At 36.7% G+C, this 27,922-nt stretch overlaps 1 protein-coding gene across 2 annotated transcripts in view; it reads left to right on the plus strand.

The window, feature by feature from the left end:
• Positions 1 to 7,469: 7,469 nt before the first annotated feature.
• MARCHF1 (membrane associated ring-CH-type finger 1) overlaps positions 7,470 to 27,922 on the plus strand; it is a 125,819-nt gene continuing 105,366 nt past the window's right edge. For both annotated transcript variants that reach the window (XM_058803545.1, XM_058803546.1), the window contains exon 1: positions 7,470 to 7,680. The gene's annotated coding sequence lies outside the window, so the exon portion shown is untranslated. The remainder of the gene's footprint in view (positions 7,681 to 27,922) is intronic.

The following is a 27,922-nucleotide window of genomic DNA, read 5'->3' on the forward strand; positions in this document are numbered from 1 at the left end:
ATGAGATTAGGAGAGAAATAGCAGTGTTTATAAGAAGATCAGATAGCCATGTGAAATAAAGGGAAAAATAGAGTATAATCAACAATAGACACCTGTAGGAAGTTGAGGAGAAATATCTTTAACAAAGTGGTTTGAATGAATATTTATTTGCATGTTTAAATTATGTCTTACATTTTTTTAATATTCATTAAACATTCTAGCAACTGAGATTCACGAAAGAAATAATCAAGCATGACTTATCAAGCATGGCAAATCTCTAAATTGAAAGTCTGTACACTTTCAATATTCACGCAAATGGACTTTTTATTTTTTGATCGCACATTGTTCATCTGTCTTTTTTTCTTCATCAAATAACAGTTGAGAACACAGTTTATAGCATAATACTGCGTACCTGAATATCTGCATTAAAAATAACAATCCTGATCTTCCAGTATAATTATATGTGACTAGTAACACAAGCAGGTGGGTTAGGAAATAATTTTCTTTTATGCAGGTTTTTCAAAACAATTTCCCACTGCGTTCAAGTTCAGGATCTCTTTGATGTTGGTAATCAGACTATGAAAAAAAAAAGTCTAGTGTTTGAGGAAATTACTGGTGTATTTTGTACAGGACTAAGAAGAATTGGAAATAACTTAGTTGGTGCACCCTGGGACAATGTTTATGTTATTGCTGGAGATAACTAGCATTTTCCAGTCATCCTTTCATAAAGGAATATGCTGATCCAGACTGATCCTTAAATCAGTCTGTGCTCCTGGCTGCTGCCCAATTTATTTTTCCTGTTCTACCAGTGCTGTGACTGGGTTACTTGTACTGTTGAACTTCATCCTGTTTCTCATGCTCTCATCTAGAAGGTTGTCCAAGTCTTCAGGACTGTGCCCCCATCCTCCTGTGTTGACTGACAGCTTTGAAAGCTGGCCAAGACCTTGAGTCCGTTCTTACTAAGCAGTGCTGGAACTCTTTAAGATTAATGGATTCAGGTTTGCAGCATTTAACCCAAAACAGAACACTGCTTGCTAAATTTTGATGCTTCTGTCATAAAGACTGTGAACCACTTTATGTTAGAGAGCATTTTAAATACCTTTTTTGTGTATGTCCTTTAGAAGCGGGAAATAATAGTTTGTGTGTCAGTGTCTTTCTTTACCTTTTACTCTGAAGAGGCACATGGACAACGCCATTTAAATTTTGTGTGCTGGTGGAAATGAGCAGCTACGCAGCATGGCATGCAGATTACTTCCACTACTACAAATGCAGGAGCATAATTTTATGTATTATACATATATATGTATATCAATATATATTGTATGAAATGATACTGCCTTTACATTGCCAAAGGTTAGCAACATTTGTAAGCAGAGCGGTGCCTGAAAGTTCATTGTGAAGGTAGATGTTCCTCACACCTGAGCTACAGAGGTAGTAGGACCTCCTAGTACATGTGGGCATTTACACAAATTGGGTATTGCAAATTAGAATAAACATAATAGAAGTCCTGTCTGTGTAGTGAGTAGCTAAGTGTCACTGTAGTATAAATAATTTCTTCAGTGGACATTTTAACAACATAATTTCAGTTCCTTTTTGTGTAAATTGGTTAAATACATAGTCTGCCTAAAATTTGGTAATTTACTTTTTCTGGTTGTTTTTATAAGCTTTAGTTACATTTAAACAAAAATTCTAAATTGTAAATGAGCTGTTCGAGTTACTGGCAGTTTTTAGAACTTTACAAGTCCTCCTTTGTTCCCTATTTCATGGGGACACTCTAGTGTGATGAGGGAATAGTATGCTTGGTTTAATTTAAATAAAGTAAGCTTAATGCAAACACTACGCTGAAGGTATCCGTGAAGGTCTTGGTGTTTGGCAGTGAAAATCAGTTGGTTTTAATTCTCTTTGCTTGGAGATAACAAAGATAATTGGCTTTAATAGCCAGGGGCAACATTTTATCTGATTTATCAACATTCTGTCATTCCATATCTCACTTTCATCAATCTAAGTTTTGGCTGGGTAAACTTTTATTTGAGTACCAGTCATATTTTAAGTCAGTCTCAGCTATTACTCTTTGATTTTTAACTTGCTTTTTGACTTGTACCATTCCATGACCTTGGATTTCCTAGAAATGTTCTAAGATGTTCTACATAGGTAATATATCTGCACAGAATATACAAGTGGCAAATAGATTCCTCTGTATTTGCACGGACTTCTGTTAGTCTCTCAGTGGAGGGGAAGATTACCTGTGCTTAGTGATGCTGGTGATGAAATGATGTGTAATAATGTACAATATCCTGTGAATGGCAACATAGGAAAAATATCCAAAGACATTAGTTTGAAATTTTCAGTTGATTGCCTCCTTAATACCTTTAATACACCTCTATTGCTCTAATGCACCACATTACAGTACGTGGTACTTCTCAGCAGTTCAGTCAATTGCAAAGCTGAAGGAGGCAAGGAAAAAAGCTGCCAAAACCTCCCTAAGGATCTAGTAGCATGATGGCTGCATTCCAGTCTGTACCAACTTCATGGGGCATTTAAAAGGCAACTTCTAATGTGGTATCTCACAGACATTCAGTCTTATTTGTGGAGAATGCAAATTCTATTCAAGTTTTTAAAATAACTTTTAAAGTTTGCTTCTGCTAAGGACTTACTTGAACATGAGTTCTGCTGAAAACTTGGATTCCTGATGCTCCTCCATGTAAAGCCAGTCCACAGTACAGTATTTAGGACATACTCATTCAGATAGCAGAGAACAAGAGGTTTTCCTCTTGTTCCAGATAGGAAAAGCCATTCCCATCTGGAATCTGCTGCTTTGGAATTTTTGTGCCTGGCCAAAGATGTCTTTTGTGTTTGCCCTAATTCCATGACTAACTTTGTACTCCTGTAGGCTTAAGAGTTGGGAGAAAATCTAAAGGAATTTTTCATTTTTGTCTGAAAACTTTATTTGGTTCTAGTGTCAGCTTCAGGATGCTGTGGAAGCCCAAGGAATTGGTTTACAGCAGTCTGTTTGGTCTGCATTAGACTACTGCTAGTTGCACTTTTAATTTAGGTGTTAGAAGCTTCTGCTAGATAAAGTGACTGTAGTCATGCCAATTGATTACCCTCTAGTATCCATCTGCTTCCACAGCTGCTGTAGAGTTCTGAATTTTGTCTCTGTACCTAAGTTGTGATTGCAAGAGAAGCAATCCTTGTTGGTAAAGGGAGAATACCATGCACAGTGTTAGTAACTCTTCTCTTTAATTTTTGGGGAAGGTGAAAGTCATTCCTAAATCTCAGGAGTATAGACTATATGTCTGTACCTTTTTGTATATTGTGTATTTGTAGCCGATGTGTCTTTTTGACAAATAATGTGGAGTCCAAACAACCAACTTGTGTTTTATGTCCGCAGTGATTTTTTTTAACACATCAATATAGCTATTTGCTGAAAGATGATATGAAAGCTGCAGTACATCTTATCTAAAGATGATTTTGTGTGAGTGAAAAAGAGCTAGAATTGCCTGTTTCTGATAGTGTTATTTATGCAGGTAAACTTATTATGTTTTTTTTTTCAATTCAAGAATCTTGTACAAATTTTTCTGTAAGTGATGGCAGGGCTATTATATATAAGCAGAGCTATTATACATAAGCAGCCAGTGAGCTGCTGGTACACTAGTACATTGTTTCCTTGCAATTGTGTTACAAAAGAATTGTATTGCTGTCTTTCATTATCTCATTGGCACTTGCATCACCGTGGTTGAACCATTAACCATAGCTGATCAGATTGTCTTGATAGTTCAAAGCAGTAGTCTTGTGTAAATGGGTGTACTGAGAAGATGATGAGCTCCTTATTGAATTAAACTAAAAACACAGTATGTGTGTATGTCAGGTTATAATTTTGATCCCTTTTTGCTCCCAGATCCTCATGGAAGTACCTCTAGGGATGTTTTTGGAATTATGTGTCCTGAGTGTGAGAGAGGACACCGTACTCTCAGACCCATGTGTGGAGGGAATAGGTGAAAGGATTTCATGTGTTGCAGGTGAGAGCAAGGGGTAGTCCACAGCTAGGGAACAGACCCACATGGTGAGACACCAGGAAATGATTCCTTTTAGTTTCCTTAATGGTCACCAAGATCTGACTGGTACTCTTCATAAAGTATGTACCAAGGGGAATGTGTTGGGCGACTGAAAATAAAGTTGGATTCCTTGGCTTATCTGAGTTGAGATTAGTATGGTTTTGAGCAATAAACAAGAGGAGGGAGGGGTGGTACTTCTCTTTTCTGCAGTTACTTGCTTCAAGACCTGTGAATCATATTAATGCAAATCAATTACTAATGCACAGCCAACACATACTCCTTTTCTCTGCCAATGTCATTTTCACCTGCTCCAGGTGAGCAGTTCTCTTTTGTTATTGTTGCCCTCCTGAGATTGAAACCCTATAATGCTGCTTTGCACAGCAGCTTCATACTTCACTGAGCAGCTGTCACACTGTCCTTCAGGTGAGGCATGGCTCTGAAATTACGAATCTTTGGGTGGTACATTTGCCAAAATTAGCGTTCTTTAAATAGGACACCACAGCCTGTTCGCTGTGGAGGATGAGTGGGAGTAAATAGATTTTCTAACAAGAAGGGTTGTGTGTGTATATATAAAATTACTTTGTTTATAACTTAGGGAGTCTGGGAGCTAAAAACACATTGTCAATTGGAATCAATAGTTTTGTTTAAGATGTGCTCTGGTGTTCTGAGATCATAGGTGTATTAACACCTGTGCAAAAGTTTTATGTTTTATAATTCTGTCATAGTAAACTTGAAAAAGCAAAGACAGAAAACTAAACTTTATTCTAATGAAAAATGATCCTGACCACACCTCTGCCACTGACTTTTACAATATGCATCTGGATATGTCTTGTATTTTTTAACAGCTTCCTTACCATGGAGCAGTGGTGATCTCTGTATTTCTGGATATAGCAGCATGAGGCTTGGTTGTTCTGCCACTTGTTGTAGCACTTAGGCTGAGAAGAGCCATGTATGTACAGGGAAGGCAATTGCACGAGAATTTGAAGTCTCCATGTGATGAAGGAATTAATAATTAGTGAAATAGTGAAGCAGAATGCAAGCATGGAGCTACCTAATGTTAAAATTCAGCCCTTGTTTGGAACTAGGGGGTTTTGTTATATACATATTGATGTCATGGGTTCACTGTGGGGGAAGAAAGGGGCCATGCATCATTTTAGAAAGAACTAAGTACATCACGCCCTGTAAGGTATTTATTCTGGCTAAAACAGATGGGATTAAAGAGATTACTGAGATTACTGGTTAACCCAGAAATCTCTGATTTAAATCTCAAGTTCATATGATCTCAAGTGCAGAATTATTGGCGCAGTATCAAAAGGTAGGTTGACTTTTTTAAGCTTTACTACACATGAAAGCACATTTACAGGAAGGTTCCATTTTAATACCACAAATCTTCTACTTTTCTATCGATATTTTTATCAAAGACATGAGTGATTATCATGACAAAGCAGAGTCAGGTTTGGGAGTTCTTAATCTGGTTGTGCCTCAGAGGAAGGAGAAGAGTTTTTCTGTGGCTTTAAAACATTCTATTGAACTAAAAAGGAATTTCCTTTACATTATCATCAAGTTTAAGATTAAAGTTAAACTTTACTAGCTTAATATATAACATTTCTTGTCATTGAATATTTCTGGAATAAATTTTTGATTTACCAGTGTCTTGGTAGAGCTGGAAGTTGTCTTTTTTCCCTTTATTTATATTCCAAATCTCCCTGTACACATTGGAAGTTGTTTAAACTTACATTCAAACTGATTTTGGAATATTGGAAATTAAAAATGGAATTATCATGTAAAATATAGCTAAAAATGTGTATAAGGAGCTGTGTAAATGGCAATAGACTTAATTTTATTCTTTGTAAATCTATTCCATGACTATAGATATATAGAATATATATATGTTATAAAGATGTGCACATATACTCAATTCTTGCAGCATCTCTGAACTCCTAGCACAGATTATGTTTCTTTGTTTATGCATTGATAAACTCTTCTCTTACCGCCAGTCAATATACCTTAGTTTAAATCAGTGATGTAAAAACAGGATGGCAGCCTGAACCAGATCTCAATTTATCTCAGGCTAGTCCCTTGTAAGCTCGATTAATTCAGACTGAGAAATAGTAACTAAAGTAGTGGAGTAGTGAATCAACAGTATTTTAAATCCTCCCCACTGGCTTTGTAAGAGAATCCAGGCTGTTTATAATGCTATTATTTCTTGTCAGAATTCTAAGTGCTGTTCTGTACAGTTGGAAATAAAGATGATGTATTTCAGGGCTTGGGTAATATTTTTTTTCTTTAATTGACAACATATTAAAATGTTGGTGCCTAGTGGGGGATTTTTTTTCTTTTATTCCTGCATTATTTATACAGAATAATTTATGCAGCTAAGAACTTGGCTTCTGATCTAATAATTTCTTTACTATTTTTAATCAAAACCAGTTTTGCTGGCATTCCTAATACTTATGAAGAATGATAATTTTTTTAGAGAAGTAGAAACAACAGGAGTTTCCTTTCTTCATACCCATTTTTGTAATACAACACCTGGCACTTTCTTCTATTATTTTGCATTTTAAGGGGAGGGGAAATGCTGAAACAGTTTTCCTGAGTGTTTTGCTCCAGAGTGACTGAGAGCAGTGAAGCTGTTGGGAGGGAGAAGCTGACATCAGTGACATCCTCGGGGTGTGTGTGACTACTGTAAAGGCACGTGTGTGTCTGCCTCTGCCCATCCTGCTGAGCTGGCTTCTGGGCAAGTCTCGGCAAAAGAGGAGCGCAGCAAAGGGTTAACTTTTTACTATCAACCTCAGAAAGGCACATTTGCAATCCCTCCCAGTCTTGTCTTCCTTTTTACACCTCGCTTGCTCACCGCTACTCCTCACTTCAAGGCAGATCCCTTGACCTAAGCAGATTATTGTAGACGCATGAAGGACACAGCAAGCTCTCCTGTGCTTTTAAAGGAGGAGATTTCGCCTCCAAAATAGGACACTAAGCTTTTCAGCCTTCTGCTGCTGCACCTAGCAGGCACGAGGCAGTGTCTGGGGTGCTCAGTGGGCTCCTGTGGGATCGGAGGGGAGACAAAAGCAGAAGTGGCAGCTGCTGCAAATGTGGGAGCCGGTGCCGTTAGCGGGAAGCGATCGCTGATCAGGGCCTGTGAGACCTGGGTTTCCTTGGTTTCCATGACAGTTATTAGGTAACACAGAAATTGAATTGTCTCCCACAGTGCTCTTGGGGGCTAGTGCTATGGCGGGGTGCTCCAGAGACACAGACTTGCAGCAACTCATCACTCTGAGCATGTGAAACCCCCTGGATTGTTGTGCCTTACTTCTTTGTTTGCTGTGTCTCGCTTGTGTTTGCAATTTGCTCTGCTTTGTTGATTTTTTTCTTTTTTCTTTTGATGGAAGACCCTGCCTTCACCGTTTCTCAAATAATATTTTCCCCTTTTTATTTAGAGCTGAGCTTGGCAAAGAGAGGATATGAACAATTATACAGGTGGGCTACTCGGGGGGAGTGAAGATATAAGGCATCCAAACAGGTACTGGCAACCTGCAGCTCTGTAAGAATGCCACTCCAGCAGATTTCTGTAGTGCCAGCGCGGGAGACTGCCAGCAATGGGAGAAGTTCAATGGGCACAAACAAAGAGAAGAGCAAGGAGGTGGAGGTAAGAGGAAGGTTTCAGTTTACTGGGACAGGGTGATGTGCCTGTGGTAGGCAGTGGGTTTGGATGTGGGATGCAGGATGTGGCGTGGCTGGAGTGCTGCAGAGCACTCAGGGTGCAGCTGTAGCACACTGCAGGGATGCTGTGAGAGCAGCACCTCAGCCTGACAGGGAGCCTGCTTCAAAAGTCAGATAAATAACTGAAGGAAGTTACAAACTGTGTCAGGGGGTTTTAAGGTTTTCATTTAAATGAGTGCAGCCTGCTCATACTGGCAGTATTTGTTCCCTGTAAGCTGTCAAGTAGCAGTTTCTTTACAATAGGTTGGGTGGAAAAGTAGTTTCAGGAAAATTCCTGTCTTTGTTTAAAACCAACAAAAATACTGTACCAAAGCCTGTCTTTCTAAAGTAAGTGTCCTATAGGCATAAGCTTAGTCTTTTCACCAAAGGCATCAGTGTTTTTTTGTTTTTTATCTCTTGATTTTCTTTGATTCATAAACATACATAAGTGTTGTTTCATCAGTAAAAACTGTATCCTACTGTCTCCCAGTTAAGAAGAAATTGTAGGTTCATGTTACATCATTGGTTAGTACAAAAAGAAATACAGAAACTCTGTGCAATTTTAACGATGTTTTTACCTGTAGGAATCTCTTTTGCAATGTATAGATTAAATTTGTATTGTGCAAGACCAAAAAAAACCCCAAAGCATTCCTTACAAACCCAAAAACATAAGTAGTTTGTTGATAGATATAGCAGTAAATGTATGTAACATAGATATCTGCTTTTTACAGACATGTTTCTTGTCTCTTTATTTTCCTCTTGCTGTATGGAAACCAAGGAACTACTGGGAAAACAAACACAATGTCTTTTAAATATTGTCTGAGAGACTGTGAGAAACTGTATCCCTGAAAGAAGTCTTCCTCCTGGTGGATTGTGTCACATAGTTTTCCAGAAATTGTTAAGTTCAACAGATGGTTGATATTCGTAAGAGGTCTGTGTGACTGTGGAAAAGTATTGTTTGGAGGTTTTATTAAATTTTTAAATTTAAGATAATATTTGTGCTCAATATTTAGCTATGACAAGTTCACTGAAAATGATTATTCTGTTTTTTTGTTTGAGCACTTTGGTCTAAGTGGCATCCTTCCCTGGAAGTAGTCTCCAGTCGTTAACTGGTAGCACATTCATAAGAGTTATAATATTTTGGGATTTCTGTCCTGCAATGGAAAATTTTTGTTTGGTTTTATTCTTCTCTTAATTGGTTAAAGATGAAGGTTCAGGTGAAAACCTATTTTTATATTAAGGCTCAAGGTGTGAAAAGCAAAAATATATCATGTTACCCCGGCTTAAATTGTCCTTGACATTCTTGTTTTAATTTGATCATTTGAGTTAACTGAATAACTCCTGTGCAATATTCACACAGGAGTCAGATAAATATGAGACTTAACTTAGAGGGGAGGGGGAATTGTGGGGATTCTGAGTTGTGAGAATCATCTCATGCACTTTTCTGTTTTGGTTTTTGTTCCCTGTGAGGGCTGGGCTGGGTCATTTCAGAAAGACTCCAGTGTCTCAGGAAGCAGTTTCTTCTTGAGTATTGTTTTAAGTTATGTATCAGAAAAGAGCAAAATGACGTGTATAACTAAGTTCAGTAAAGTTCTCTTCTAAACTTAATATAAAAAGTACCAACAGCAACCCTACAAAACTCCAAACCAAACTTAAAGTACATGGTACTCACTGAAATGTATTTGCTAAACTGCTCTCTGCTGGTCAGAGCCTAATCATTCTGCTCAAACTTCTGCTTATCCTATAAGGCTTATGGGTGGAATTCATACAGTTTAAAAACTCCCTAGTGCTATTGATGGAGAGTAGCCCAAGCCCTGAAGACTGCTTTCCCCATAATATGTACTTATGTAAATTATGATGGGGTTCAGGTTTGTTTTGTGGATGTAATTTGGGAGTAGTAAACCAGCTTTTTTTATTGTCTTGACAAAGATTGCTCAGGCTTATGTAGATGGTGTTCTACCCCTGCATGGTATGGTTCTCACAAAGGGAAGCTCCCCTAGCTGGTCCTCAGTGTTTGTGTTGGCGAGGGTCTTCTGGGTTCATGGTATTCTGATATTGTTTCTGCAAGTACCTGCTTCCTCTGCCTTTCCATTAGCAGGCTTTTGGAGGTGGAAGTTAAGTAAAGCAGTTAAATGGGCTTCTAGCTGAGAGCATCAAGCTGGTTCAGGAAGACATAGAAAAAAGCAATGTCCAAAAGGTCTTCCAGTTGCTAGGGTTAACTACTGCTAGGATTGTACACCAGATCCTGTTATTGCTGAAGAACTTTGTTATGTTCATACCACAGCATTAAAATTTATGATGAATTCATCTTCTGTCTAATTGCAGAGCTGGATGCAGTGGACTGTTTCCAAGTTCACGGTGAATTTGTAAACCTGCCTTAGTCATGCACAACTGAGGTTCTTAATGTTGAAACTCATTCTATAATGCTTTTCTGTGATTTTTAGATGCTCATACACATGCTTTATCTGAAGGTTTTAATATGTGTCTGCACACACAGATGATTGCCTAACACTGACCTGTCATTAGGGATGTTGAGTGCAATGTCTCTTCAGAGCCCCAAGTGCCCATAGTGGACCTCTGGCCAATATTGGGAGTAGAGGTGTGATAGCAATGCCTACAGGGAGTGTTTGCAGGCAGTTTTTCTCTGCAGTGTCCTTTGTGGGAGTAAAAACTTAGTGCAGGCCATTCCTGCAATCCTTCAGTGATTTGCCTCAATAATAATTAGCAGAAGTTGTAGCTAACAATGGAATTTGCATCAAATTTAGCCGTAGAGCTTCTTTAAATGTAGCCTGAAGATGAAGTAGGTTTTTTCCATAATGAAGCATAGATTATTAATAATGAAGCATAGATTATTATTAATGAAGCATAACCTGTTGCAGCAGCTGTGCACTACATTTCCATACACAAGTATAATCTTTTGCTAGTTTGTTTCTCTGATTTTAGGAAAGCTCGCCAGTCATTATTACCACTGGCTTTGCCCCAAACATTTAAGTGTACAAACTGTCTTTCTTACTCTTTTAGTAATGCAGTTGGAAAAGTTTGTTGCAGAAATGAAGACTAAAGTGTAAAGTGCATTTACAATATAATGTGGGCTTTTTTTTTGTTTTTTTTTTTTTTTTTTTTTTTTTTTTTTATTAAATAGTTAATTCAGCTTTCTTCAATATTTGAGAAATATCTTAAGTTTATAGTGAAGTGTGGAATTGGGTTTCTGTGACAGAGAAAAACCCTTGGGTGTCTGTTTTCAGAAGAGTTTACTAATAGAACTGTTGTTCAAAGTGAATTAGTCAGTAACCTAAAGATCAAATTATGTCATCCGGACTCCAAATTTAGTTAGTTTTTTTTTAATACATAGACTGCAGTGCCTTGGGACCAATGTCATGCTAACATATGACCCCCATTTTATATGTATATAACATTTCAACAGTTATTTTGTACTTCTGATTTGATTTTCTCTGCTGTAATAAAAAGATAAAAGAAATGTATATGATTCTTGTAGAGCGTGGTTGAGGAAATGCCTACTCTGGCTCATTTTATTTTTTAGTTGTGAACATACACTGTGAAGTTCATAAAGTAGCTTCAGTTTACATTGGCTTTTGTAAAGGCATTAATTATTATTCTAAAGTAAGTTAAGTACAGAAAGAAAATTTCATCCAGTGAGAAAATTGGATAGGCTAAATGAGTGAAAATACTAACGAAGAATTTGCAAGGGTCGTTGGATAAACTGCCATGACTACTGTGGAAAGTCAGACTTGAATGTTGTACACTTAGAGTGGTAGGAGCAGGTTTGTAAGAGTCAAAAATTGTCATGGTATGGTAGAGAAGACACTCCTTGATGCCAAACTAAATGTGTAGATAGTGCACCTATTCAGCCTGAGCAGTTTTCAATGCATGGTACTGGAAAATTTACATGTTACCAAAAGTAAAAATTTCAGAGTAGAAAATAACCTTAATGAAGAAAGCAGTGGCAGATATTAGTCAATCTTGATTTGGTTACTTTGCAAGACTTTGATTTAAAGAAAAGAACCCCAACCAAATAACTTTTGTAATATGGTTTATGTCACATTCATATGCTAGTACAACTTGCTTGTTGTAGACATGAGTCTTACTCTGTTGCCCCAAAACGTAACCCAATGTCCTAAAGATGTTACAAAATCTGATAGTCTGTAGTTAACAAGTAACAAATTAGCCATGCTATTGATTTATTTTTAGTTTTGATTCTTTGCTCATAACTGGTAAATGGTTTTCTTCTTATGCCTACTGTGTGTCTCTGATCTTAATATTCTGGTAGAGGTGACAATGACTATTAGTTTCCTTCACAGAAGTTCACAGAATGCAATAAATTGCAGGGAGGAATCCTCACTCCACTGTGTATTGTACTTTGGCATGAAATACAGTTCTGCACCCTGCACAGTTCTGTGCTGGGAAGGAAACTTGGGACCTCTCTGTTTGTCAGCAGAGTTTTCATGTTCTGCCTTCTCAGAAGCAATAAGACAGAACGAGACCTCGTACTTTGGAAGCTTTAAATGCTACCTGGGAAATACTTGGCATTTATGAAGGAGTATAGTAAATTGAATTTGAACTTGATTTTTCTGTGCAGTTTGTACCTTAAAGGAAAAAAAAGAAAGAATATGTTGCTCGAAATTCTGTACGCTCATTTATTGTGTAGAGCATCATTTTTTGGTAAGGAGATCTTCAAGTCAGAATTGAGACTGAAACCTAAGGGGTCTTGTGATTGGCACTTCTGAATAACTGCTAATGTTTATTTTAAGCACCAGACTAGAGTAACTGCTAATGTTTGCCTTAAAGCTTGTAAGTAGTTTAGAAGAAATTGACATGTTTTTTAAAGGAGGAAGGAGTAGCTAAATGTTATTGATGGGAATTAGTTGTTTTACATTTATCTGTGTTACCTTGCTTATTACCTACTTAATTTTAAATAGATGTAATGATAGATAAAATATTTTGAAAGGCTTCAGGCTTCCTTACATGCTACAAAGAACGTGCTTTTACCTTTCTGTTAAATGATTTTCATGGCAGCTGTGAAGTACATACAGAGATATTTGATACTTGAAACACATCTGTAATTAAGGAGAAAGGGTAAAGGCTTTACATATTGATGTTGTTTTATGGCCTTACAACCTTAAGTCAAACGATGTATTGGGTTTTGTTATGGGTTTTTTTCTCTGGTTGTTTTGTTTTTGGGATTGTGTCTGTATTTTGTTTGGGTTTGGTTTGGTTTTTGCTTTTACATAGGGAGGCATAATGTTTAGTGTAGTTAAATTTGTTGGTGGCTTTGGTCACTTTATCAAAGGTTGAGAATAGTGCAACTCCTAATATGTGACAATTTCACTTACACCAGTGATAATAAAATAGCTTAGGGCATGTAATGCAAGGAATAAAAGTCTTAGAATTGCAGGATATTGGTGAAATAATTCATAAGCCAGATAGATGGGTTTGGTTTTGTGTATGATCATCTCACATTTTAAAAATTTCTTAGGTGTAACTTAACAGATAAATAGAGATGGTCATTCATTACCTAAAATACACCATATTTTTTTCCTATGGGAAGGGTAGGATCTTTCTTTTCAATGACAGCTGCCTGGGAAGAGTCATGTAATTACAGTCTTGTTAGGAGGTATGATTTTCTACTCTGCAAGAGATGTGGGGGTTGGAGAATAGGGAGGGGAAGCTCTAGCATATGAATCAGATTACTGATGTGTTCTGACATGTATTGCTTTCCTTTCATAGTTTTTCTTAATGTAAAGCTCATGTTGAACATGATGTCATACACAATTTATGACAAAATTGCTAATACTGTTTACCATCAATATTATATGGTATTTCTTCTTTTCTTGACACGACCATTGTTTGGATTTCAGTGCTATGTTTGCATGGAAATTAAACTGCATCTGCAGTTGAAGACACTCCCTAGTGAAATTCTTCTGTATTTTTGTGGTGATAGATTGCTCCTGATCAATGGTTGAAGTGCTCCCAAAATACACCCATAAATCAGTCTGTGGCATGCTTAGTTATCTTTAGGATGCTTTAGAAAATTAAGTTCTTTATCAGTAAGTCTTCTGGTCCCTGTTTGGGAACTGTTACTCTTTTGGTCTGCCATGTGATGCTGATGACAAGCAATTTCATGACAGTGAAAGAAATGGGAAATGTTAACATGCTGGGTTTGTTATAATAATTTTGAAACATTGTTTCTTTTTTATTTCTGTGAATAAAAAACATTACTGTGCTACCAGTAAGAAAATAAGAGATTCCTTGCTGTGCTTTTATTAGCATGCTTTGGGATAATGCAATTCTTTATAGGCTGCTTTTCCTGATAAGATTATGCAAAGGCTACTGGCTGCATGGTAATTTTTTTTTTTTGGTCAGGCTTGTTATGAAAAGTCTGTAAAAGCATATTTCTCTAATTTGCTATGTATTGACTAAGCATCCAATACTAGTATTGATTTAAAAATTGATCTTTTCACTGATAAAGGATTTGAAGCTCAGGATTCTGTATCTGAGTAGCCTTCTGCCTCTTTGTTTGTGGCCAGTGTTTACAATCTGCTGGCACATGTCTTTTGTTGCTGCTGAAGTCTGACTACAAGTCTCATGAAGAAAGCTTTTATAATTCCTTGTATCTCTTGAATTCCCAGTTCAAATAAATTGAATTGGGCTTGTGTGTGTAGTTCCCCCCACCCCTAGTCTAAGATGCCTCTGAGTTTAAAATATTAGGCTTCAGATTTCATTTAATTTGGATTTCTCTCTAAAGTTAATCTGAGGTTTTACAGAGGAAGAGTTTCCATATTAAAATGAATTGTAGGACTTTCCTGCTAAATAGTGTTTTTTAAAAATAAATGCAAAACCCCAACAATCCAAAACCATGAACACAAAAGTTTTCCATCTTTAATTGATGGTTGTTTTGTCTTCAGCTATAGGCTTCTATACTTTATTTTAATGACTTTATTGTGTCCTCATTTATATCAAAACAATGTCTGTAGTTGAGACAGTTTGCAGAATGTGTTGTGCTGTCTAAACCTGGTGGCTGAAGAGGGTACCAGGAACTGGATACAGTTCAGGAAGCTGAAAACCAGATTATTTTCTCTAGATACCTTTCACACTATGAACAGTTCTGTGAGCTGTTGCCCTGGTGGAGATGCTTTTCTTATGGAGGATTGGCATGTTACAAATAAAGTTCAAGTACAAGTTATCGTGGGCAGAACTTAGTTGTCAGCAGAGTCTGTGTCCCAAGACTCATTTTAGAGAAGTATTTTTGAATCTAGTCAGCGTTTTTAAAAATAGCTTCCATGGTCACATATACCCCAGCATTTTTGTTCTGTTCACAGATGACTGTCAGGCATTGAAATCTGGTTGTTGGCAACTATTTTATTTGTTAAGAAACATTACAATAGAAGCTCAAATTGCTTGAATATACTGCCAGCATTGTAAAACTGATGCTAGCCTGATAGTTTTCTCCAGTTTTGTCTGAATCTAGCTATCTGAACAAGAAATTTTAAAATCCTGTGTATTCAGGCATCTAGAATTCTGTAATTATTAAAATTATTAATAGTGAAATCGTTATTGACAGTAATATTTAGTTCTTCATAACCATGAACAAAATAATGCTGAGTTTGGTATGTTTTTTTTTTTTTTCCTAAAGCTGAGAACACTTGCCCAACTTGAGGGTCTTTCTCAAAGACACTGGGAATGTTCCGCAATGTTGCCAAGAAAGGGAAAGATTATTTTCTGTCTAGTGGAGGCATTTTCAGCTCATATCACCAGCTCTGGAAGCTTCCTGGCTTCAGAGAAATGTCCTAAGCATATTAGAAATACAATTCTAGTTTCTGCAGCGTGCACATGTGTAAACCACTGAAATTGCATGAGGGTTGTTGATTCTTGTCCTTTAAAATGAGGTGGTTATTGCAGATCTGCTGAATTCTGTACTCAGAGATGAAGGCATCGTTCCACCACAGCAGAGATCACCCAGGGTCTGCCACAACCCCATGCCTTCCCTCGCTGCAAAGGCTTTTCTTGTGTCTACAAACAATCTTCATAAAATACACACTTCTCCTAGCTCCTATTTATATGTATATTTGTAACTTTACTATTTTTGAGGTTTTCTTCTTTGTCCTTTTTTTCCTGTTTTGGTTTTGTTTTCAATAAAAAGGCAAGATTTTGTATTGGAGAGTGTAATTTGACAGTGTAACCTTGCTTTTAATGGGAATACAAACATCAGCTGTTTTACATTTCAGGGTGGAATAATTTGACTTTAATAAGAAGGTGGAGAATGGCTCTCAGCCTATTTTGAAGTATCAGTAGATCTTTCAGCTCTTCTCCTGGACTTTGATATGTGAGATTCAGGACTGCATTTCCATATCAGTGCTGCCTTTTAAAATTGTGGCAGCAAGAATAGTATGTGTAGGTAGTGGAAGCATTTCCTTGTTCCGAACGTGTTTCTTAGGATTATCCATGTTGCGGAATGAAATTTTTCAGTAGTTAGCATGTCTATACCTTCATTTATCTCAGTTATTTGCTGAGTGTGTCCAGCTATGCAGTCATAAGATTATGTAAATATAAAAGGTTGAAGTATTTTAGTGTCAATAATAAGAAAACTGTCTCCTGGAGTGATTAGGTGTATGTCTTAACCCCCCGACATGTGATTCTAAGGAAACCCTTTTGGTTTACTCACTAGATATATTTGAGATTACAGCTGTATTTTACAGTACCGTCATGCTGAAAAAGTTCAAGTAGTTACAGAGATGTCTTATTGATTTTAAGGAAATGCTTGTTTTATTAGAGAGATTTGTTGTCTTGTGGCAGCCCAAACAGAAAACCCCCACACTGTCATTTCTCTTAAAATAATCATGCTTGCAAATGCTTAAAGGAAGACTTTTCCATCCTGTATTCTACTATTATTTCAGTAGCCTGTTGCAATGACTTTGTTGTCTTGAGAGGGATAAAGATGCAGCAAACACTTCCCCCTCTTAGTACTCCCTGTGCTTCTGGGCAAGAAATCAGGAATCTTAATTTCAGTATAGGACACAAATGTCAAGTATTCAGCACAAGAACAAAATGAAGTGAGGGTAAGAGTCAGACAGCAATGCCATGTTAGTATTTTTAAGTTTTAGCTATTCCTTGCCTTTACGTCAGACACTTTCTTTGAGAGGAAAAAAAAATTCTTCTGATCACTAGTGGTAGGCAAGGCATTGCCACACGGCTAATGCTTAATTGGTCAAACCTTGTGAAAATAGGTGAAATTTCACCTGTGTTGGTGAAAAGCATGTTTGCTTTTTGGCAGTGAACCCTGCAGTGCTGGTGAGTAGGCACCAGGATGTCTGAGAATGCTGTATCACATGCTGGGTGCAGCTAGAGTGCTGTGGTTTGGCAGTGTACATGGCCCAGAGAGGATCCATTTGGTAACTGTGAACACTGTGTGCATGGAATGACACTGAATCTGCAGTTTTCTGTGCACTTCCAGACTTCTGCTCTGAATACAAGAGCTCAGACACAGGTGGGAATGTGAATTGGTTTTCCTGAACCGTCTGACAGTGCTGTCTCACTGTTACAGATGGGCAGTGACAGGAATGCCTGTTAAGACCCTCTAATGCTGCTGCAGTCTCCTCCAGTGAGGAAAGGAGGTCACAGCGTGCACAGGGCAGTGCTGCTGCGAGCTCAGCCTATCCACATGCTGTGCCTGAAATCTGTTCCAAGTCTCATTAGTGAGGAATGGCTGACGTAGCCCCTGTCTGCAGGTAGTGAGCAGGTTTGGCCCTCCTGAGCCACTGAATGCTGGTTTGCTGACGGTCCTCTTCACAGGATCCATGGGCAACCACTTAATGCATGAAAATGGTGTTATTTTTGATGGAAGTTTTTCTGCTGTATTTCTTCCTGCTCCCTTTATTATCTATGAATGCTGTTCTTTGACAATTTGATGGACTATATTTGATGGACACCTTGCAGTGCTCTGACTTCGGTTCTAATTCCAGATGTAATTTTCTGTGCTTTCATTTTTCTCCTCTAAGTAAGTGTGGCACTGCTCCTTCTGCTTTCACAGAACATTATGAAATCCCCCAGTGAAGTCCATTTTCTCAGGGATGTGGATGTGTTGTGTTGTTTCCTGTGGGTGGATCCTGCAGGTAAAAAGTTTCCATGGAAACAATAAGCCCTTACACTTTTACTATTCCCACATAATCATAGAAGTTCTGTGCATATGGTACAGTTTGGATCAACCTGTTTCTTATGTGGAGACTCCATGCTTTTTGCCATTTTGAGCTTTGCTTAAAACACAAATGTTAGTCACTTGTCTCTTGTGCATGTGTTGAGTGTGGTTGAGAATTTGGACTACTTGTTTCACTGTCCATTTAAAATTTCTGAATAATAACACATAAGAACAAAATAATAAATTATAAAAAATCAGAAGACTAATAGTAAAGTTAAGAGAAGGTTAAAGGGTGATACCAAATGTGCAAGGAGTTAAAAGAAACACCTTTTTAAGAAGATGGTGGGCTAAAACATCATCATTCGGAATTGCCATCTTCAAAACATTTCAAATGCATGGAAAAGCCAAACCATTCAGAATACATTTTGCATATTTTCACAGATTGTGGTATCAAACTTTTTCTCTGCAATCTTAAATACAAGGCAATGGTTTGTAAGAGAGATTTGGCATTCTTACTTAATAATACAACTCTAAGAATGTTGTATAATACAACTCTTTTTTTACTTCCAGAGGTTTCACGGTTTCTGCATCTGCCACCAGCTAACCTGGACAGAAGATTTTGAGTTCATTTAAGATCTTAATATAGAACTCTCTACTTTTGAATTGCTGCTGTCCAGCTGTTTTAGGAGAAATATGACAGAATCAGTTTTCTCTCTGAAGCTAATGTAACCTTTATTGTCAAACAGCTAAACTTAAACAAATACATTATGGCATGACTGGGAACAGCTACGCTGCTGCCACACTTCATGACACTGCTGTACACAAGTGACCGACTTGCTCTGTAAAACTTTGAGGTGTCACTTTTGTGTCTGTTCTGAAAAATGGTAAACCTGCAGCATTCTGCTAAACACAATTTATCGTGAATTAGGGAAAAATTTAAACATCTGATGATTGGGTTGTTGATTCATATAATGTTTATTGCTGAAATGATTGCCCCAGTTAATATAGATGTCTCTGAGTGGTAACATAATATACAGATAGGAGGAGTGCAGGTGAAGTGTGTCTAACTGATGGTAAACGATGCTCTTCAATGTGATATCTGCTTTGTTATTGTTTTTTCCCTTTGGAAACCCTACATTAAGACTTGATACTCTCTGGTGTGCAGAAGCATGTTCTGTTTGCCATTCACTTTCTGGCAGAATAGTGTTTGGCACTGAGTGGAATCAGAAGGGTAGAATGTTAAAGGTACAAATGCTGTACCTCTGCTACTAGTGGACTATTACTCTGTTCAAAATAGAACAAAAAATAATATACTTGATAGTAATAAATACTATCAAGTGATAGTCAAAGTAGACTAAGCCTTGAAATCAAAAATTTTGACTGCAAAATAGGTTTTATGTCTTCTTACATTACTGATAATGAAAATTTTACTGAAAATAATAATGTAATATTATGTGTCACATAAGTTTAAGTGGCATTCTAAGCCATAATAGCATGTCTGACATCTCACATCTGCAGTGCAAATAACTGTTCCTAATTTTATGCTACTTCAGTTTATTGAGAGAAAAACTAAATTATATTTCTTTGGTCTTTACTCTGCCTGAATTGCTGCTAAAATATTTAATGGTGAACTACCACTTCAGATGTAATTGTAGAAGCAGATTCACTTACTCTCCTTCCCATGATGAAGGAGAAGAAACCAACTTTTATCACTATTCATCTGTATGTTTTCTTTCATTATTTGCTTTACATGTTGGTCTATGTGCTGGGGTCTTCTCAGTTGTTAATTGTGCTGTCTTTTATGGTCTAAGTTGGCTGCTGAAGCTATGTTGAATATATTATCTCAATAATTAGCCATTTTTAAACAAAGTTTTTTTGGGGTTGTGTGGTGTTTGGAGGATTTTGTTTGTATGTTTTGGTTGGTTTGGTTTTAGTTTTTTTTCTTTTTCACATGATGGGCTTTGGCTGTTTTGCATCATTGGTAGCTTTGCTTTATCTAATGGACTTGTTTATTTCTACTTATTGAGTACTGTCTGTAGGAGTCATTTTGGTTTAAAAATTGGTTCTGTAAGGAATGGTAAATCTGTTCAATGCCAGTGTATGGATTGTTTTCCTGTCTCTTCCAGCAATTTGTAGGTGTTGTTTTTCATGGCAGTTCCAAAGAGGGCTTTTATGCCTCATGCACCTACCCATGATATAATTTTTCTAAAATTGTAATAAATTGAAGCCATCAGATGTGGGCTGAAAGCACTGTTAAGATAATAATGAAAAGTATTTACTTGTGATTGATAGAGAATCAAGTTTTGAAAAACTTGAGCCTTGGGCAAAGACTTGCCCAAATTTACTCCTTTTTTGATGAAAAGGGCTCCTTTTAAAAAAGGTGGAGGAAGTGTGGCAGTTTCAGGGTAAAGAACACATCTATTTTATGCACAAAGCAACAGGGAACCTTCAGCAGATGTCCTCATAAAGTTGGTTGCATTTGGTATGATGTTAGGGCCACCAAAAACCAAGTTATAAAACATTGGCCTTCACTTCTGCACCCAAAAATACGTGTCTGAATAGCAATTATTTGTCATGCATGTAAAATTGTGGATATAAAAACAGCAGAGCGTGTTACTAGGAAAATCAGTTCTAAACACTTTGTGCACCGAGTAGATGCTCCATAAAATTTATCTACACAAAAGGAAATAAATACATGGGCTGTAAAGACCTGTGCAGCCCAAATACCAACTGTAATTTTGTGGATTTTTTTTTCTGTGTAAGAACTACAGGTTTAAAGGAAAAAAAGCTGTCAAAAAATCCCCACTTCTCAGAGCTGAGCAGCTGGCAGAAGGTGCCTCTTGACAAAGCTAGCCACGCTGATCCTGTTACTACTATGAATTTGTGCAATTTTCATGACTGTTGGAGAGCAGCAGTCAGCAACTGGAAGATGCCAGGTGTGTGTGCCTGCAAGTCTGTAGTCTGACTTCTGTGTGCAGGAGTCTGGCATGCCTCAGAGGATTTAGTAGTTCTCTAACATAATTACTTTTCCCTGGTGTAAAGGGCATCTGAAGCTATTTCTGTAATTACATTTGAACTTTTTTGGGGTATTGTTTGTTTTAATAGGGAACTTTATTGAAGAAAGACTGAAATTATGCATAAAAGAAGAAGCGATAACTCATTAAATAATTAAAGATAGATTGAAGACTCCCATTTCAAACCGAAAAAAATATTGAAGTTCATGATCAAGCATTTATAATATCTGTATTATTTTCACCTAGTGTATGTGGAATTGATGAGTGGGAAATTGTTTTCAAATATTTCTGAACATCAATAATTAATCTTTGTGCATTCTCCTTAAGTATTGTTTGAGACTGCATAAAGTCAATACCTCTCTTCCTATATGACATTTAGAAATGAAGCCTAGTGATGCATATTGTTTTCTTAGCTTTCAAATTTTGGAGTAGTTGTTAAATGCAGAGCGGTATTACAGCATGAGGTGTTTGCAGAATTTTCAGTTAATACTAAATACCACCTGATCAGTGTCAGATATGTTTTAATTTGCACAACTTTAAATACAAAAGATATTATTTTAATTTAATAAATTAAAACACATTATTTGATGATCCAGTATTTCCCACCTCTCGGTAATATATTTAAAATATGGTGATGGCAAAATGTATTTAACCTGAGTAATTTTTGAAGTACATGTTATTGCATTTTGAGGTCCCCCAGAGTGCAAATTCAATTGTTATTTCTTAGTGGCATTATTGTGGATTTAAAGTAAGAAAGTTCTGCACATAAAACAGAAGCTTCTAGAAGGGAAAAAAAGAGTTTTCCCAGGGGAATATAGGTTGGTACCTGCAAGAACAAGAGTGTAGCATAGCATATAAGTATTTGGTAAAAAAATATAGACTAAATTGCAAACCAGAATGGTGGAGTGGGTTGACAGCAATTTCTGTTTAAGATTTGTTTTCTATGAAATTGGCAGGTGCTGTAAGACCTGACCAAGTCTCCTGCTCCTCTGGCCCAGCTGAGTGGCACCAGAGGTTGGGGGCAGAGGGCAGTTGCTCCGAGGGGCCCATGTGCTCAGTCCTAGCTTGCAGCTGGCTTTTTTGAGTGGCCAGCTGTTCCACATCAGACTCAGCCTTCTGCATGGTTTGTGGCACCCATACAGGGCATCTCATTGACAGGCGCCTTTCCCTATTTTTTATTCGCTCCTGATGTGGGTGCTCACATTAAGATGCCAATTGCTTTAATGTTGTATGGCCCCAGATAATCTCTTTGAGTTTTTCCTGTGCATCTGAGGGCAATTCTTGGTTGTTTCCTGGGTTTCTGTGACTCTCTGTCCTCTCACCATAAAGACATTAAACCAACATAAAGTTGTATGTCTGCCTTATTTTCTTTCGTTACATAGCTGGGAAACAAGATAGGCCCTGTCATTTGGAAGATATTTGGGTCACCCTTCCCCATGCCATTTACATGTGTCATCAGGGATAACTATATTTATTTTTTCGAATTTTAATGTAATTACCAGGCAGACCTATTGTTCAGACCCTTTTTATCTGAATGACTCCTTCAAGTAAGCTTCACCCCATGGCACACTCATATATGTGTGTATCTACAAGTGTTTTTTCAGGAAGCTTGCTAAGGTAACAATTTGGCAGTATTCAGTTCATGTTGTTCAACACTTTTCATTGTGGAGGTGTTTTTGGGTGCTAAATGTCTTGCTGAACTTTAACTCTTAGGCCCAAATGGTCTGTGCTGTCTCTTGGTTGAAAAGGTTCAGAAGAGATGGAACAGGTATGTCCATGAATAAAACTAGGAAAATTACTTGCTTTGGTCATGTTAAAAATTGAAAATGAAAGCATAAATGAAGTTCATAGTCTTTGCTTACATTTTGTTGGTATTATTTGCTAAGTAAACCTGCTAAAACAACTACAAAAAATTACTTTAATTAAAAAAAGTTACTGTTTTCCCTTCTGAAAGTATTAATTGAAAGAAAACCCACTTTTCAGAATACATTAAGAATACACTCTAAGAATGGCTTAAATTTTAATTTTTTTTTTAGTTTGATCATAGAGTAGCAAAAAAATTTAATTCTGAAATTAATTATAATGTGATTTTTCTTGCGGTTTGAAGTTTCCTGAATAGAAAATAGGCAAGATGAATTTACATAGTAAACACCTCAAGGTGTATTTTAGTTAATTTTATTTTTTCCCAGTATGATTCCTGCAACCTCTGACATGATTTGTCTTTTTGATTCTTTTGTCAAGCATTCAAATCGGGGAGTTGTCTTTTTGCTATAATGTAACACTGAAATGAGTTGTGTTTGACATGTAGTGACTGACAGCTGTTAAGATAATACTGTTGTTTAAATTGTTGCACGAGCTGCAAACTGTTGAGGGATTTATGTGCTATCCCTTTACTTCCCTCCCATTTAATTTCAGTAAGTCATGTACCAAAATTTGGTTCTCTAAGAGTTCATCTCTTCAATTTCTGGTATAATTTCAGTGCATTGTTCTGGCTGTTCTGATAGTGCAGGTAGTGCTGCTTGGTCAAAATGTTGATATTTACTGTGTGAAGTATACATTAGTGGTTAATAAGGCAACACCCATCTATCTGTAATTGGTTTATGGAGAGAGATTATTTGTGTAAGTTTCCTGGCATAGGTCTTTCATTTGAAGTGCTCTTATAGCCGACTGTAGTTTCACAGCTTTTGTTTCTGCAGTGAGGCCCTTCATTTTCTGTTTTGTTTAATGCTGGTTTCTAACACAGAGTAGTTTTAGAATTTGTCTGACCAAATAACACAAGAGCATTAGTTTAATTGAGTTTTGAGGGCTGGTACTTCAAACTTCCATCATCTGGGAGATATAAAAGATATTGAACTAGCATAAATTGTATCTAATTCCCCTATCCTTTGTCTCCTTTCTCCTTTTAGAAGAGGCTGTAGCAGAAGGCAAAAAGCCTGCTAACATTTGGTGTTATACACATTTTGTTTCTTTTTTTTTCCTTAGTAAAATCAGATGAAGATGTAGTAAATCCAGCCCATTAAAATTCCAAGTGTGCAGATCATTGCACAGGTTTTGTTTTTGCTTCAGCAGACACCCTGTTGTTTTACACAAAAGTGTACAGTATTTTAAATTCTTGGGTAGTCATTTGGAAATACTGTGTGAGTTTAAATTTGAGCAAGACTCCTGTCTTGCTCTCAACAGTTTTTTATTTGAAGACTTTCAACATCATCTGCTTCCAAAATGCAAAAGACCATGATGCCATTTAAGAGTGAACAATAAAAGTATAGTTGGACAGGTAAACCAGCAAAATTTACAGCCCTAATAAACCGCAACACATTTGAGAGGCTGATAGAGATTTTTGTTGTCATGCACTAGGAATGTAATACTGTAATCCTTACAGCAGTTCCTTACCATGAATCAGAATTGCGATAAATGAAGACAGAATACAGTTTGGGTAGTTTTGAGTGCCTTTGAATATTATTTGAAAAAACACAAAACTGATAGTTCTCTAGAAAGCTTTAAGTCTTCAAACTAGACAGTAATAAACTTTCTGTTCATCTGCACAAAGAGTGTGATTTCTGAGATCCCTTGAGTCCTTTTCAAGTAACACCTATGATAATGCTGATCCTACAAACATTTCCACTGCATTCCTTTTTTCATAATCACTTTTCATAACTACCGTGACACAAAGATAAATATAAACGGATCTTGCTGAGAAACGTAGAGGAAATTAATGAAGAATTAGGGAGAAAGCAATGCAACAACAATAAAAAAGTAATTTAGGGATTCATTACTACAGGACAATTTTGCAATTTTATATATCTTCATTTTAGAAAGATCTGTTATTTCTTCTTACATGTAAATGTGTATTTATATGAAGACAATCCAAAGTCTTTCTACAAAGTAGAGGCTTAGTGAGTTTGTTTCTTGTACCTGTTCTTTATAAGGAGTTTTATTTTCTGTCAAAAATTCAAATGCTCTTATGCATCAAGGTCTAAGTCAAGCCATGTTGCTACTAAAACATTGTTACTTACTTACTGTATTAATTAAAAGGATTAAAACCATACAAGTTCACTGTTTGTTAAAATAATGTTTCAGCTGAGAAAAGCAATGGTTGCAACTTCAAGAATATTATGTTTCTTCACAAAAGGTTAAAGTCCTGTTATGAAGTAATTGTTAAAAAAGCGGTGTCATAATTAGCTTTTTTGAAAAGTGGCAAATCCTAAAACAATTTACAAGATTTCTTTCTTTTCCCCTACGCATAAATGATTATGTTTATTGATCAATATCTTCGGGAATCAGTGGCAGCAGGAATGCCTTCATTCCCCTGTTGATCAGCAGGGGAATTTGATTTTAGTGAAGCAGATGAATGGAATCTTTAGTAATTCCTGAAGTATCAGTGTAAGCAATCAGCAGAAATGAGGAAAAAAAAAATTCTTAATTTTTTTTGCTGCTGCTGTTTGGGTTTAGTTCGTTTTCATTTTGAGTTGGTAGTTTTAATACACAGTAATTTCTTTTCTCATTAATATCTCATCTTTAGTAAATACTGATTAAAACATAGCAATTGCTATGTTACTGTTACATTAAATATAGCAAGTATGACAGATTTTTAACAGCTTTGCTATTGTGCCTTGAGCATTCCTGCTTATAAAGTGCACTTTTACCCATGTTTCATCCTTCATGGGATGTACTCATTATTCATTGTTGCTTCTAATGTACCCGTGAAAGCAGCTCATTTTTTCTGCTCAGAATGAAGTGTATGGCTGTTTATGGTGGTGTGAACATGGAGTCCACATGGAATGAAGTAACAGAGAAGAAAAATGCTTGCCCAGCCTGTACAGAATGCAATTTCTTTGGCCTCACCAGAATCACCAAAGTCCAGACTTGGAAAATCTGAAGTTTGGGCCAGAGTTGTGACAGTTATTTTCCCACCGTATATCCAGGATGTGCTGTGATCCCAAAATCTAGAACCAGGTTAAGGTAATGTAATAAAACTAAAATAAGAGGAGTAAATAGGACTTGCAGCAGTGAAGATGAAAGGGTGTAATTTGAATGTGCATTGCTCAGTTAGGTCACTGCACCTAATTTTCAGGAACTGATGAGGGTTAAGCTCAAATGAGCCAAATATTTTAATGTGGTGCCAAAACACCTTTAAGTTCTATGATAGGCATTTAGGTACTAAATCCCTTTCTAAATCTGTGGTTTTGGCATAGTGATAATTATTTGGAGAGACTTCTATTATTATGTGAAAGCATGACTTGTAGTTTTGTTTTCTTTCCCTTTTTAGAAAATAATGAAGTGAATTCAGCAGATAAGTTCTTCAAGCCTAACAGAGCACAAGATATACTTCTCTTCATATTTGCTAAAATTTAACAACCAGAAAGTGTTAACAGAATGAATAATTAAGGAAAGAGTAATGCTTAAATGGATATTAAGTTCTCCATTTCTATGTTACTCTGAAATACATTTGTCTCTTTGTTGAAGAAGTAGTTAAGAATGTGGATTGTATATTGAAGGGATTTTTTTATAAGCAGGAAAAACAGCAAAAATCTACTCTAATTGGTCTGTGGTAGTATATTTCCAAGAAACTAGATTAGATATAATTATCTTGGGAGGTTAGGCAACCCTCTTATCCCCATTAGTGTACTTACATAATATATGTTTTAATACCATCTCACAGTAAAGCTACTGGTAAACCATAGGAGATATGCAGATTTGCTTCTCTTTCTCTAAGGCACTTAAGAGATATCACTGTTCCTGGAGACATGGTTTTCTTTCTTTTTCTCTTTTGGATATAGCTCATTATCGGCATTTTTCATTTTCCAGCAAGCTTGGCCTTTGGGTGTGTGTTTGTTCTAAGGGAAAGAAAAAGGTGATGGTGAACAGCTGAGTGTTTCTCCCTTCCTTGGAAGGGGGTTGTGCCGTTGATGATACCTGGTTGATTTGATGGTAGAAATCAGCAGTAGGAGGAGAAAATTCCTGATTTTCTATGCTTTTTTTCCCCTTCTGAAGGAAGGGGAACTGCTGTGCAAAACCTGATATACCTGTGAGTGGTACTGAATGTGTCAAGTTCCATGCTAATTGCAAAATTTCTGTATGATCTTACCATTGTAACAGCATAAATATTGTTATTGATGTAAACATATTAGTAAAAGAGCCCATTAAGTTTTAGGATTCAAGAAACCCCTCCTTAAATCCTATGAGTGCAGCTCTTACTAGTTGTTTTAAAAAGGAAAACATTTTCTCCATGCCCCTGTGCATGGAGAAACACTGTCAGAAATGTGTGAACCTCTTGAAATATCTTTCAGTGGCTCAGTGGAAGATTTTTCTTCTATTTTTATTTCTCTGTGGTTCAACACTGTCAGTTTTAGTGATCTGACAAACATGAGGGCTTTGCAAGTGCTGTCTCCCTTTGTTTCAGCTTTCTTGCTAGGATATAACCTATTTAGAAGCTTCTGTTTCAGGGGTTTTTTTTTTTGTTTTTTTTTGTTGTTCGTTTGTTTTTTCCCTTGGGTGTTGGTTTATTTTTATGTTCGAATAATGAATAAATTTCTTGTATAAAATCCCAATACCCAACATTGGCCTTCAGGTTTAGAATGTCTTTCTTTCTTGTATGCTTTTGAGATTGAATATTTTCCTGTAAGGTAGACACTTACTGATATGGCCAATGGCCAAAGCAGTGATAAAGAGGCTCTTAGGATGAATCGTGTTGATCTGATGAGGGCTGACTAATAAAATCAGTTCTGATTTAAAAAGCAGCAACAACAAAATCCTCAACAACAAAAATAAACAATTATTAACAAAAAAACCCTATGTTTTCTGTTGACACATTTTGCACTAAATTTGCACTAAATTTCTGTTGACACATTTTGCACTATTTCCACTCCAGCTTTGGGCATCTATTTGAAAAGCAATTATTGGACATGCAGCCTTCTGTGTTGGGTACTTCCAGTAGGTACTTACTCATCTTAGAGAAGGTTTTGTCCCCTACTGAACTCTGTGTGAGCTGAAGTTATTTTGAGCAGTCTGGATTGGCACAAGGTAAA

The sequence above is a fragment of the Ammospiza caudacuta genome, chromosome 4 (genome assembly GCF_027887145.1).
Source record: "Ammospiza caudacuta isolate bAmmCau1 chromosome 4, bAmmCau1.pri, whole genome shotgun sequence".
Lineage (NCBI taxonomy): Eukaryota > Metazoa > Chordata > Aves > Passeriformes > Passerellidae > Ammospiza > Ammospiza caudacuta.